The sequence below is a fragment of the Nyctereutes procyonoides genome, unplaced genomic scaffold, assembly GCF_905146905.1.
Source record: "Nyctereutes procyonoides isolate TBG_1078 unplaced genomic scaffold, NYPRO_anot_genome, whole genome shotgun sequence".
NCBI lineage: Eukaryota > Metazoa > Chordata > Mammalia > Carnivora > Canidae > Nyctereutes > Nyctereutes procyonoides.
In genome coordinates this window covers 23,122,635-23,136,974 of record NW_026575139.1, presented here as the reverse complement: position 1 = coordinate 23,136,974, position 14,340 = coordinate 23,122,635, and positions in this window count along the sequence as shown.

The window sequence follows — 14,340 nt, the reverse complement described above, 5'->3', positions numbered from 1 at the left end:
CGACCACTGTCATCATGGCAGGTGCCGGAGTGGGAATGGGGTGGGGCAGGGGTGGGGGTGTGTAATGCTGTTCCCGTAGGGACAATCAATAGCCCTTTCCAACAGGTTGTCAGAACTGTGGTCTCAAACTCCATCCAGGTCTGCAGACCAAGAACCAGGCCAGGGCTGAATGCCATATATCCCTCTCCTACACCTTTCCCAAGCCTCTCGAGGGCCACTGCTCCCCAGGGTGGCTTTCCCTCCCTTCCCAAGGGACAACTGCAGATGGCCAGGTGGGCAGGAGCCCCGGGGAGGAGGAGAGGCCTTATGCAGGTAAGAGATGGCTGAGGACAGGGAGAGAAGGAAGGGGGGGAGGGGAGAGACCAGAGGAGAAAGAAGAAAGAAAATGTGGGGGAAAAGAAGGCATTTGTAAAATTAAAAGGCAAGGCCCCATCAGATGGTGTTGGGCAAGGAATGCGTGTTACAGGCAGGAGTAATTGGTAATCGGAGCTGATGTGAAGAAGGGATGATTTATGGGAGCATGCAGACAGGGGTGGAATAATTTTTGGAGCAGAACGGGGAACTTACTGAACGTCTGAAACTCAGCTACTTATCCACTCGTTCTTGTGATGAATTAGCTCTTGTTTAAAGCAACCGCGGCTCCATTTTTCATTCTGATTACTACACTTGATATCTTTCTCTCCCTCTGTTTCCCTCTGACCACTGCCCCCTTACCAGGCTCTGGGTGCAGAGGCATTGGGTTTGCAGGAACTCCTCACCCCTCCTCACACCCCCCTCCCCCCAGAGCAACATTAACTCTAAATAGCCAAGTCTAAAGCCCAGCTGCTTGAAATATTGCTAAGATCAGGAACGCGCAGAATTAGTGAAGGCTACAGATGCAAGACCTGCCGGGCTTAGGCATCGGAATGGTTGCGATTCGATTAGTTTGCCAATCTGATGAGGGGACTCCCTCTCCAAGCCTGCCTCTGCATTCTTAAAGGTGGGGAGTAGGGGACATGCTTCCTACTGGGTTGTAGCATTCCTTTTTGAGATGGAAAGACATTTGAGGACACTGGCAAGCCCTGATGAGAGGTAAATTCAAGATAAATGATACCCTATATCATGCACCCCACCCCTTAGCAGCATTTTTTTAAAAAATCAATTTTGAATTTACATGATGCAGAGAGGGAGCCATACATAGTAGCTCCAGCAGCATCACGTCCTTTTATTATCTTTTATTTTTTTGTTGTTGATTTCAACTACAGCCCTTAAAAATGCAAGCTCCTGTGCGGTCTGGTCTTAACACAAATTTCCATTAAAAAAAAAAACAGTCTGACAAAAAAAAGTGATCAATACAAGTTAAATATTTATAACAGTTACTTGTGAAAATAACAAAGGGAAAATATTTATCTGATGCTCGGGAAAGACCTCTGAGATGCTCTGGATATCTTCTCCTTCCCTAACTCTCAACTTGAAACCAAGAAGCCCTCCAAGCCCCAGCCAAGGGTCTTAGTTTGCTGAGCAATGAAGCAATGAAGCAGTGAAGCAATGAAGCAATGAAGCTCCCCCTCAACCCCAACCCTTACCCCCCAGCTCACCACTCCTTGTAGCTGCCACTTATCCCTCCAACATCTTCTCCTGTAGTAACTAGGACACATGCCCCCTTTCATCACTGGGCCTTGCTGCTCCCAAATCTCTGCCTTTGGCCTGTTGACCTGTTTTCTCTTGGTGGTTCTAACTCAAGCCCGTTGGGATCATTCCTGTCTCAACAAACCCCTGGCTCCACCAGCTTCTACTCCAAAGTGTCCTCAACACACTGGCCTTATGGCAGCTGTGGCTGCCTTCATGGATTTCTTGAATCCTGACCTACCTGGGCCTTCTGGTCCCTATACACTCTTTAACTCCGGCTGCTCTTTTGGCTCCTGACTCTGGCTTCCGTCCTTCAAACCAGCTCCCTGAAGCTCCCAGGGGCTCCAGACAATGCCTATTGGTTAGTTTGGCAACATTTTGCTCATATCCCAACCTCAGCTCTCCTAGTTCTGAGTTCTTTCTCTGCCCTTATGATCCCCCTCAGCTGCAGAGGGACAGGGGAGAGGAAGGGAGAGCCGTTCCTAGTGAACAAGTGGTACAGTAGAGAAAAGCTCTGGATTTGGAATTAGGGTACTCAGAATCCAGTCCCTGCACTGCCAGATTCTAGGCAATGGGTTTCCCTCTCTGGAGAGTAAGGAAATAAACTCTCCTTGTGTAAGAGATGGAGTGGCTAGTCATGAAGATCCTTTCCAGGGTAGCGGTTAAGAGCATGTGGTCTAGAATGAGACTCAGGATCCAACCCCATTTCTGCCTCTCACTGTTGATCCCTCTGAGCCTCTGTAACTAACTTCCTGGGTTTTATGAAGAGTTAATTGAGAGACTGAACACAAAATGCTTATCACAGTGCCTGGCACATAGTGTATACTCGGTGTTAGCTGCTATTCTAATCATGATGACGATGATTGATTATCACTCTATCGTTGAGCTAATCTTAGAAGGTGTTTCTTTTCATTTCACTTTACACAATCTTCTTTTTAGAGCAGCATCTCAGCCTTTATTTTGCCTTGTCACACTTGTGAAATAAGACCCACTCTCAGCAGTATGCAGCAATGGCTCTCAGTTTGGCCAGTGGGGTATATCGCCTTGGGGAAGAGGAGGAAACAGCTCAGGACAGTGGTTGGGGATCACCGTTTCAGATTCATGTTTCCTTTACTAAGAAGACACCCATTGAGAAGGAGCTGGTTCAGCCTGACAACTAAATCCCCAAAGAAGCCAGACAGGTGGCGGCACTCATCCACCGTTGGGAGCCAGGCATCCTTCCTGGACTTTGGGAAGCATGGCTGGGTACCCGGGTGGGGCTGGTCCTGGTTGGCAAGGAATGGAATTGGGAGGTTGGATGGACAGCCAGCAAGGCTGAAGTCAAAAAGGAGAAGCAGTCAGATGGTCCTACCCAAGTTCAAGAGGGTGGGCTGGGGACCCAGAGAGACGGGAGAGGTGCCAGCCAGGCTTGTAGAGCATGACTACAGTGACATACCTCTCTCCAGGCCGCTTTCAGGACCCACCTGGCCTCTGCATTGAGCCACCCCCCCAGGTTGAGTGGAAAGCTGGGCCCAGAGGGACTGTGTGTCCTGGGGTGAACTTCTCCTCTTCCTCCTATTGGTAGGTAGGTACCATGGAGGTCTGGCCAACAGGCAGAAGTTCTGGAAAGAAGACGATCACTCTGGCTTCACCTGGCAGCTATAGGGACTTCAGTGCCTGGCTTACACCCAACAACAATGGCCAATTTCCTTTTTTGCTGGAGGTCATCTTGCCTGCCTGGGGCTCTGAGATGGCCTCTACCCTGAGCTGAGCTGGCAGCCTTTGTCTGCTAGAAAGCAGGGCTGACTATACCTTGGGCCCAGTGAGACTCAGCCAGCCTATGCCGGTCCACTTGGGCATTGGCGTTGGCCTCTTGGCCACCCACTCATCCATTGCAAGGATAGTTAGCGAGCACTGACTGTGTGCCACACACCTGATGAAGCTGACAGACCCAGGACTGGAAGGTCAGTGAGCCAGCCTATCCTTGGGGACACAGTCATCCCCACTTGCTTTTCCTGCTCTGGGGAACAGTAGGCCAATTCCAGCAGATGTGAACAGCTGGAGAACAGGAGCGAAGTCTGTTATGTTCCTTCCCGTCTAGTCCGCGCTTAATGCAGTGCTCGGAAAACAAACGCACTTGGCAAACAGCTCTAGAAGGAAGGCTTTTTCCAAAAGGGAATGTGGGTGGATGACCCCTGAGCACCCCAAACCAAATGGCCCATATTGGCTGCTGTGGCTCCACATGGCACAGCGGCCACCACGTACGTCCACCCACAACCTCACACCCACACACCCACAAGGCCCCACGGGGGTCCCCAACCAGGCCTGATGTGACCCTTTATCACGGTGACCCCGAGAGGTCGGCATTGCTATTACGCTCCCACTACAGCTGAGGACACAGAGACTCGGAAAGTTTAAATGACTGGCCTACGGTCAAACCAGATGCCAACGGCTGTCTTTTCCACGGACTGTTAGTACCAAGGACCCTATGCGTGTGGAGGTTGGAAAAGGGGAAGGAGTGGCAGGAGCAGATAACTCCTTTTTTGGGAACTCTGCAGCAGGTAGCATGGCCTCTGGGCACATGCTTCTGGTGTGTGTATTTTGGGAAGGGGCTGCAGGTGAAGACCCCCAAGCCTCCTATCCCTTCACAGAGCAAACACCCAGCAACTTTGACTGGTTGCCCACTGTCAGAATGGGTGGGGGGTGCCCAGGGGAGCCAGGCACTGGCTGTTCCAATTTCCTCCCAGGTGACGAGGGCAGGACAGGAACGGGGCCTTGAGTCAGGTTTACCAGGTGGGATCAAGGTGGGTCACTAACCAAGCTTCCCTCTTCCCCAGGAGCCCCTGCCCCTTTTAAGCTGAAGTGCATGTCTCTAGTTAATAATGAACTTGTCACAAGCCCACCAATACCCCCTGGAGGGAGAGACAGAGGGAGACGGAGGAGAGGTGGGGGAGGCACGGGGGCCGCACCCCTGCTGGCCGCAGTCCCATGCTCACCTGGCCCATAATAAATAAGATGAAAGGCACTCCTGATAAATGCCCGTGTCAGGGAGAGATTTTACCTTCACTCAGAAACAATGTAATATCTCGGCTATTACCCAAAATAATTTATCAATGTGTAATAGCTTTGTGCAGACCTCAGATAGGAGGGGAGCTGCGCTATCAGAGATGGATGTAGCCTACCTTCGGCTTTTAATTTTTAATGTTCGCAGCCAGCTTTGCATTAAAGGCCAGGTGTCATATAAAGACTTAATGTAAGAGGGGAGTTCATGAATTCTAATCAAGGGAGGAGCGCTCCCCGGCTGGCTGCTGTCACCTCCTGACGGTCCTTATTGATCTTTTGTTTTCTTCCCTCCTGTTTCTGGGCTCTTCTGCTTCCTCTCCACCCCCACATCAGCCTCACCCTCCACCCCATCCCACCGCACCTTCCAGCCCAGCCCAACCCTCTCCTGCCCCACCCAGTGCTCTCCCCTTCCCAAAGTACCTCCTTTTCTTCCCACCAGAAGAGGGAGGGTCTCTCCCTGGCTGGGCCAGGACACCACATGAGGCTCTGTGACATCTGGCCTAGACGCCCAAATTCGAGACAGCGGGATAGCAGGACTCTTTTTCTAGTTCTTTCATTCGGTCATTCCATTTCGGTTTATGTCATTTCTTACTCATCGATTCATCCAGAAAGCATTTTTGAATACTCACAAAAGGCCCAGCCCTGGGCTTGGTCGGTCCTGTGGACAGTGTGAGAGACAAGCATGGAGTTTATGGTGGCAAAAACCTACTCATACAAACAGGGCAAAAACTCAGGCAGACATACACGTGTAAACATGACTTGAGACAGGTGAAATTTCAAAGAGAAGCCTTCCCTGAGGAACTTCTAAAATTCATGCAGCTGGGGACACCTGGGTGGCCCAGTGGTTCAGTATCTGCCTTCAGCTCAGGGCATGATTCCGGGGTCCTGGGATCGAGTCCCGCATCAGGATCCCCACGGGGAGCCTGCTTCTCCCTCTACCTATGTCTCTGCCTCTCTCTGTGTCTCTCATGAACAAATAAATAAAAAATCTTAAAAAAAAAGGACCCACTTCGAAAGTCAGGCTCCTCCTTGAAGTCCTCAGGCACAGTGGGTCCCTCCCTCCCCTGTGCTCTCAAAGAATTTTAGCCCACCTTTGTCACAAGGCAGTTGAATTGCTAATTAGTTGCTAGTGGGTCCACCTGCCTTATTAGATCTTGAGGCCCCGAAGGTGGACTCTGTGTCTAACTCATCTCTTTAATGCTAAACACTTTGAATGTAAATGAACAAATGAATGAATGAATGAGTGCCCAGGGAATTCCCACAGATAGCTCCCAAAGCTGATGTAAATGTTTAAACTGGTTTCATCAGAATCACTTTCGCAATTTAACAAAACTACCCAGATTCCAGGACCCCACCCCCACCCTTGCTTAGAAAGCCCCCGGGGGATTCTGATAGCGACCTGGTAGGACCCAGCCCCCTAACCTGAGTTTTCATTAGATTCCCCTTGGGCGCTCCTTCTGGGCACATATTCTTGGGCCTCACCCTGAACCTACTGGGCGGGACTCCCCGGGGAGAGCCTGTGCATAACAAGTACCCCCCCCCAGTGGAGGAGTCATTTTGGAAACACCCTCGGTGCTCTGGCCTATCCTCCTCAAGGGATCCTAAGGTGGGGTGAGGACCCCTCCTCCAATCCCGTTCAAACAGGGAGTCCCTCCAGAAGTCCCCAGGAATTGTCAGGGCCCAAAGACACATTAGTGATCATTCTATTCCAGGGTTTCCAATCTTGACACTACTGATATTTTGGCTCTGATCATTCTTTGTTGTGGGGGCTGTCCTGCGTATATTATAGGATGTTGAGATCATGCTCTCAACACCCTTGGTTTCTACCCACTGGGTGCCTGCAGCTGCCTCTCCCTCCCCCAGCTATGACAACCAAAAATGTCTCTAGACGTTGCCAAATATTCCCTGAGGGACAGAATCACCCCTGGTTAGAACGGATTCCAGCCCTGCCTGGGGCTCAGAAAGGCTAAATTCTTTGCCCAAGGGAAGTTACACAGCTAAGATCTCAGGAAATAATTGTGGGGCAGGCAAGTTTTAGCTTTGCTTCAGGTTCTTTTTGGCAGGCCCTGAAGATCAGGTTGACAAAAGACCAGTCAAGAGGAGAAAAGCACACAGAGTTATTAATGCACATTTTACATGATGCGGGAGCTGTCACAAGGGATGAAGGCCCAAAGAAATGACGAATCCTACTTGCTTTTATATTAGTTGAACAACGAGAGGCGATTGCAGAAAAGTGACTTAACTATGTGAGCAGGCTAATGAAAGCTAAGAGTCATTTCAACAAGGACTGTTTGGATAGAATTCTCTCTCTGTCTCAACTTCTTGTCCTTGATGATAAGAATGTTACTTTCCTTTCCTGTAGTATAGGAAAGACGTATTTCTTTTTTTTAAAGATTTTATTTATTTATTCATGAGAGACACAGAGAGAGAGGCAGAGACACAGGCAGAGGGAGAAGCAGGCTCCCTGCAAGGATCCTGATGTGGGACTCCTGGGATCACGCCCTGAGCTGAAGACAGACGCTCAACTGCTGAGCCACCCAGGTGTCCTGAAAGACATCTTTCATACAAGAAAACATCTCCTGCTTTTAAGAAAAAGAGGGCAAGTTAGAATGTTTTTCTTGTATTTGTTGTTTTCTAAGTGGCTTTAATTCAAAATAGCTGACGTGCCGGAGTGGCATATTTTTGGAGTACTATGTTCTGAACTACTTCATAATCAAAAGTCAGGATGACCCATGAACAGCTGAGATGCATCACAATATTGTTTATAATAGCAAAACACGGGAAGCAGCCAAAGTGAATAAAAACACAAGAATAATTTTTCAAAACAGCACTTTGTACAATGGAATATTAGGCAACCTGGAAGATAGTGATATTGAAAATTAACTAATGGCACAGAAAAATCGTTCAGGGTCTAATGAGAAAAATCAGTCTCCATAGTGAAATGAAGAACATGATCTCAATACTGTCTTAAAAGTGAAAATAGCCGTAACTTTTTGCTATTTTCCAGTGGAAACATATTTAATTTATTTTCCCTGATAAAACATTACTATAGGAAAAAGTAAAAATGATACAAACAGTGGTGCCCAGCTGCCTCAGTTGGTAAAGCATGTGACTTGATCTCAGTTTTAATTTAAAAGACTTGCACACATGGGGCGCCTAGGTGGCTCAATCAGTTAAGCATCTGACTTTGGGTCAGGTCATGATTTCAGGGTCCTGGGATTGGGCTCCGAACTCTGCTCTTCCCTCTCCCTCCACCCACTCATACATTCTCTCTCTCTTTCTTTCCCTCTCTCTCAAATAAATAAATATAAATAAATATCTTAAAACAACAATAATAACAATACAGAGAAAGTGAAAGCTTCCTTTATGCCTCCTATTCCCCAATCCTACGGCCAAGCAAAGGTGTAAGGGCTCCCCAGTCAGAGAAAGAATTAACAGAGGTTATGCTGACAGTCTTTAAGTACACATTTCATGCTAGTTTAGGATGGGAACAACTGGTATTCACAGAACAAAATTACCCATTTCTATTCTGAAATAAAACATTTATTAAAAAGAAGGATTTTTTTAGTTTTCTTTTGCAAAATATTTGAAACATACAGAAAATTATAGAAAACAACATAAACAAATTCTTATGCATCTTAAATCCCTTGCTTTAGAACTTTTAGTTTTTAAGAAATTTTATAACATTATAGACATATTAGAAGCCTCACTCTCTTACCTTTTCTTCTCTTACTTGTACTCAGAGAAATCTCTGTCTTGAAGGTGATGTAAATCATCTCCATGCATTTGTTTTTCAGTAGGCTCCATGCCCTATGTAGGGCTCGAACTCATGGGGACCCTGAGATCAAGAATCACATGCTCTACCACCTGAGCCATCAGGTATGCTTCCCCATGCTTCTTTCTTTTCTTTTCTTTCTTTTCTTTCTTTTCTTTTCTTTCTTTTTTCTTTTCTTTCTTTCTTTCTTTCTTTTTTTTTTTTTTTTTTTTTGAGAGAGGGACAGAGAGCACATTTGCATGGTGGGGGCAGAGGGAAAGGGAGAAAGAATCTTAATCAGTTTCCACACCCAGCATGGAGCCCCACAGGGGTCTTGATCTCATGACCCTGAGATCACAACCTGAACCAAAATCAAGAGTTGGCTGCTTAACCAACTGAGCCACCCAGGGGCCCCACCATGCATATTTTTAATACATTTACTATATATGTCCCCATTAATAATTTTGTCTTGCAATTAAAAATTATATAAATAATATCAAATTGCTTTGATAGTCCCTTGCAACTTGCTTTTTAAACCTTGTGATTTTTTTTAACCTGCCCATGTTTATATATACAGATTTAATTCACTCATTTCAGCTGCTCATTCACATGCTATTATATCACTGGACCACAGTCTATTTATCCATTCTCCTACTGGGAGACAGGTTCTTTCCAGTTTTCCACTATATTAAGCAATGCCATGTGAACTTCCTTATACACTTTTTCTTGTACTAGTAGAAGAGATTGATTTCTAAGGTAGCACTTCTCAAACTTTTTGATCTCAGAACACCTTAATATTCTTAAAAATTTTTTTAAATGTATTCTTAAAAATTACTGAGGACCCCAATGACTTTCTGTTTAAGGGGGTTGTATCTATCAACAGGTATCATAGTTACCATTTTATAAATTAAAACAGAATTTTTAAAATAATTATTTATTTATCAATTTAAAACTATGATAACAAACCCATTGCATGTTAATACAAATAACATATTTTTATGAAAAATAACTGTTTTCCAGGATACATATGGTAAGATGAATAATGTTTTTCATTTTTACAAATCTCTTTGGCATCTGTTGTACTACATTGATTTGGTAGAAATCTATGAGGAAAACTTGTCCTCTTATAAACACATAATTGGAAAGGGGTAATACTGCTCCAATAATTGTAGATATCCTCTGATAATGCACCAAAATTCAACCAGTGATAATTTCTTAAAGATCAGCTGCAATGTGAAATCTCAAACTCTATCAGTGAACTTTTTTTGCATTCTTACATTAAGATGCATTGATCTATCTTACATTTTGAATGGATTTTTAACTCGTAATTTTTGTATCATACATGAATCATTTGGAAAATATTGATTCACTAGGCCCTATACATCTTACAAATGTTAGCACACTTCAGTAGACAATATCACAAATTATCATTCATTGATATCACCTCTGATCTTCGAAAAGCCTGAGTAGTGGGAAGTTGTCCTGCTCACAGTAGCAGGCATGAGTGTCCTAACATTTCAAAGTTCAAATGTTATTAGTGGCAACAAATATTATTACTTGTTTCTCCTCGACGTGACAGGCTCACTTCAGTTCTGGGAAAATATCTGCTAAATATCCCCAAACCCAAAGAACTGTAGTTTGTCGGTCAGCTGTTCTTTCAAGGAAGAATAGTGTTCTGCGGAAAAAGTAGCCAGTTCATCTTTCAACTCAGTCACACACATGCTTTCCTTGGGGACACACTTTCTATGGTTGTGCTTGAGCATTCAGCAGGAGGACTTTATGTGCAATTCCCATTTCATCACACGGACTATTATAAGGACAGGGACTGGGTCAAGATTTTTAAAAATTAAGAATTGTACTGCTCCCCACAAAGGGTATTCTTTAAGAAAACTCTTTTTCTCCCCACAAAGTGCATGACAATGTGGAATACAAGGACGGCTGGTACAGTTTAAAACTCCTGCCTCAGGCAGCCCGGGTGGCTTAGCAGTTTAGCGCTGCCTTCAGCCCAGGGCCTGATCCTGGGGACCCGGGATTGAGTCCCACGTTGGGCTCCCTGCATGGAGCCTGTTTCTCCCTCTGCCCGTGTCTCTGCCTCTCTCTCTCTCGTGAATAAATAAATAAAATCTTAAAAAAATCCTGCCTCATAAAAATAAAAAATAAAATAATAAAAACTCCTGCTTCGATCTGCGCTAACGTACCAGCAGTTTTATCCACCATTGCTTTTAAACTACCAGTGCCAATGTCAACACGGCAGAAAAGAGAACTTGCATCTTAGTGTTATTCTGAAAATACTTTTGACCTTGTAGGTCCCCTGGAAGTACCTCCAGGATCCCCAGGAGTCTGGGATCCCACTTTGAGAACCGCTGCTCTGGGGGGTTTAACCACAAGACAAATTGCCGAGTGGTCGGGTGGGCACATTTTACCTTTACTAGTCACTCCCAAATCGCTCCTCAGAGCGTCTATTAACTTTAATCCCACCAGTAACCTACAAGCATTCTCAACTCTCCACATCCTGGCCATCACTTGTAATCCAACGTATGTTTTGCCAGTCCAATGGGTATGAAATAGTGCCTTGTCACTGTATTAATCAGGGCACGGAATTTCAAACATATTTGGAATGGTCTCTCAAATCAGTTTTCTAATCACTCATAGTTAGTGTTTATTGCACTCACTAATAATCGAGGTAGTTTACAAAGATACGGATATAAAATATAAAGTCTCTTTCAACATATGTCTAAGAGGGCTTTTTCCCTAGCTTTCATGTTGGCAAAACATTTTCCACATCTCTTCAATTTCCTTTTGCAATTTTCCAAATGAGAGAGCTTCTGGGGAATGCCATTCTAGGGTTTTTAATCATTTATTCCCTGTAAACACTGCCAACCCATATGTGATTTGGTTTCAGAATTGCAGTTGATTACACTGCAGATTTGAGCCTGCTGGTCTCAGGGCTGGCGATGCTGCCTAGAGCAGCTCCATGCACCTTGTGTGCATTCGTTGTTGAAATGCTCCACGCAGATTTGTAGAGCCTGGTAAGACAGTCGGTGCTGGACTTTGTGGGCAAGAGTTGATCAGTCTCCAGCATAGCAACTTTCAAGAGACTTTCCAGGGTGAATTTGACTGTGTGTGATTTTCACTTCACATATTGACTTCACAAGCTGTCCCTCATGTAAGATGCAAGGCTGTTGTAAGTAGTTGCATGTGGGAGCCCAAATTCATAGGCATCAAGGTCCTCATTTATTTCAGCAATGTTTAGCTCTTCTTATTGGTTTGGATTCTCAACATCTGTTCATCTAGACCAGGGGTTGGGAAACAGTTTTTTAAAAGATTTTATTTATTTATTCATGAGAGACACAGAGAGAGAGAGGAAGAGACACAGGCAGAGGGAGAAGCAGGCTCCATGCAGGGAGCCCAATGTGGGACTCAATCCCGGGTCTCCAGGATCACGCCCTGGGCAGAAGGTGGTGCTAAACCACAGAGCCACCCGGGCTGCCCTGGGAAACATTTTTTGTAGAAACCCAGATAGTAAATATTTTAGGCTTTCTGGGCCACCCAGTCTATTGTAATTACTTTACTCTGTGGAGGAGGGTGAAAGTGGCCACAGATAATAGATAAACTGACAAGTATGGCTGTGTTGCAATAAAGCTTTATTTACAAAAAGAGGAGATGGTTGTAGTTTGCCAACCTTTGGTCTAGATTGGTTTTTCTTTTTTTTTTTTTTAATCTTTTTTTTTTTTTTTTTTTTTTATGATAGTCACAGAGAGAGAGAGAGAGGCAGAGACACAGGCAGAGTGAGAAGCAGGCTCCATGCACCGGGAGCCTGATATGGGATTCGATCCAGGGTCTCCAGGATCGCGCCCTGGGCCAAAGGCAGGCGCCAAACCGCTGCGCCACCCAGGGATCCCCTAGATTGGTTTTTCATCTGGTTCTCTGGAGGAAGACTTTGCTAATCTTTCAGTATCTATTCTTGCAGTATGATGGTCTGTAGTTTCATATCACTGTGTGTGTGTGTGTGTTTGAATCTTTAATGAAAAAAACACAAGAAATCAAAAATGAAAATAATGTAGACAATAAATAAGATATAATTATTACTATATATTATTAAACCACAAATACTGTGAGAGAGCTTAATACAACACATGCCACCTGGACCACTGTGACAATGACATATGCATGGCAATTGTTCTTTTGAGGCCCTCTACTGCTCTTCAGATAAGTGAACTCAAATAGGGCTTGGAAGCCTACTTGGAAAAAAAGCAGATTCTGTCTCTGCAACAGGGAAAGTACAAGAGGGTCCCAAAACATCTGGTTGTGCCAGATAGTAATGTATGCTCAAAGAATAATGGAAACACAGAAACCATCTTGAAGGGGTGGCCAAATCTGGGGTAATTAGATCATCAGAATTAATATTAATGGTAATAAATTATAGCTGCATGAATAAAATACTGATTTAAATAAATAAACAAGAAAATGAGAAAGAAGGAAAAGGTTTTCCTGTAGTAGAATGCCAAGTAATAAACACAGAAGGGGTGATGGAGTTGGGAAATCATCAATGGATGCTAAAATCCCACTGGTCAAAGTTTGAGGAGGAGCAGGATATATTCATAACCTCGAAGCATCTTCCCATAAATTATTGATTCACCCCAGAGGGAATCATAGTGACTTTACAATGGAGTCACCTGGTAGACGTCCCCTTATCAAATGATCACAGTTGATTTCACTACTATTGGGGCAAATCCACATCCAGTGAGAGGAACGCAGTATCACTTCCGTGAAATCCCTGTCCAAATGCAGCCACATCTAACCATGAAAAAAAACACCAGACAAACCCAAAATGAAGCACTACAAAACAACTGGCCTGCTCTCTTAAAAAAAATAATATCAAGATCAAGAAATGCAAGGAAAAGCTGAAGAAGTGTTCCAGATCAGAGGAGAGGGAAAGAAACATGACAGGGGATCCCTGGGTGGCGCAGCGGTTTAGCGCCTGCCTTTGGCCCAGGGCCCGATCCTGGAGACCTGGGATCGAGTCCCACATCGGGCTCCCGGTGCATGGAGCCTGCTTCTCCCTCTGCCTGTGTCTCTGCCAATCTCTCTCTCTCTCTCTCTCTCTCTGTGACTATCATAAATAAATAAAAATTTAAAAAAAAGGTGGCTTAAAAAAAAAGAAAGAAAGAAAGAAACATGACAGTTGAATGCACTATGTAATCCTGGTCCTGGGTCCTGGAAAAAGAAGGAAGGATAGCTAGAAAGGTACTAATGGGACCACGGATGAAATGTGAATATGAACTGGGAATTAGAGACTGGTGCCATATTGATGTTAAATGAACTGATAATTACGATATTATTGGATTTTAATTTTTATACTAAGGTTATTTAAGAAAATATCTTTGTTCTTAGGTAAAAAAGTCAGTACAGTATTTAGAATTAAAAAAACAAACAAACAGTTCTGATAACAGGAAATACCTCATAAGCCAAATTTGGACTTTAAATTCAAGTTCTTCAGAGGACTGAATTCTCAAGTAAGGCTATCTGGGGATGTGGGGGTGTTTTCTGGGTAATATCATGCCTTGGATTAATAGACCTCACAGATTTTATTGACTATTTGTTATAATTTCTATATATTTTATAATCAGAAAAAAAATAACTTTTTTAAAGCTTAGGAGGGTATTCCAGGTAGAAGGGGTGGGGAAATTAGCAAACTTATAGAGGTGAGATATGCAAGTGGTTTAAAGTTTAAAACATATCAACGTTGGGGCACCTGGGGGTCTCAGTGGTTGAGTGTCTGCCTTTGGCGCAGGACATTAACCCTGGGGTCCTGGGATCGAGTCCCGTTTTGGGTTCCCTGCATGGAGCCTGCTTCTCCCTCTGCCTGTGTCTCTGCCTCTCTCTCTCTGTCTCTCATGAATAAATAAATAAATATAAATAAATAAATAAAAATC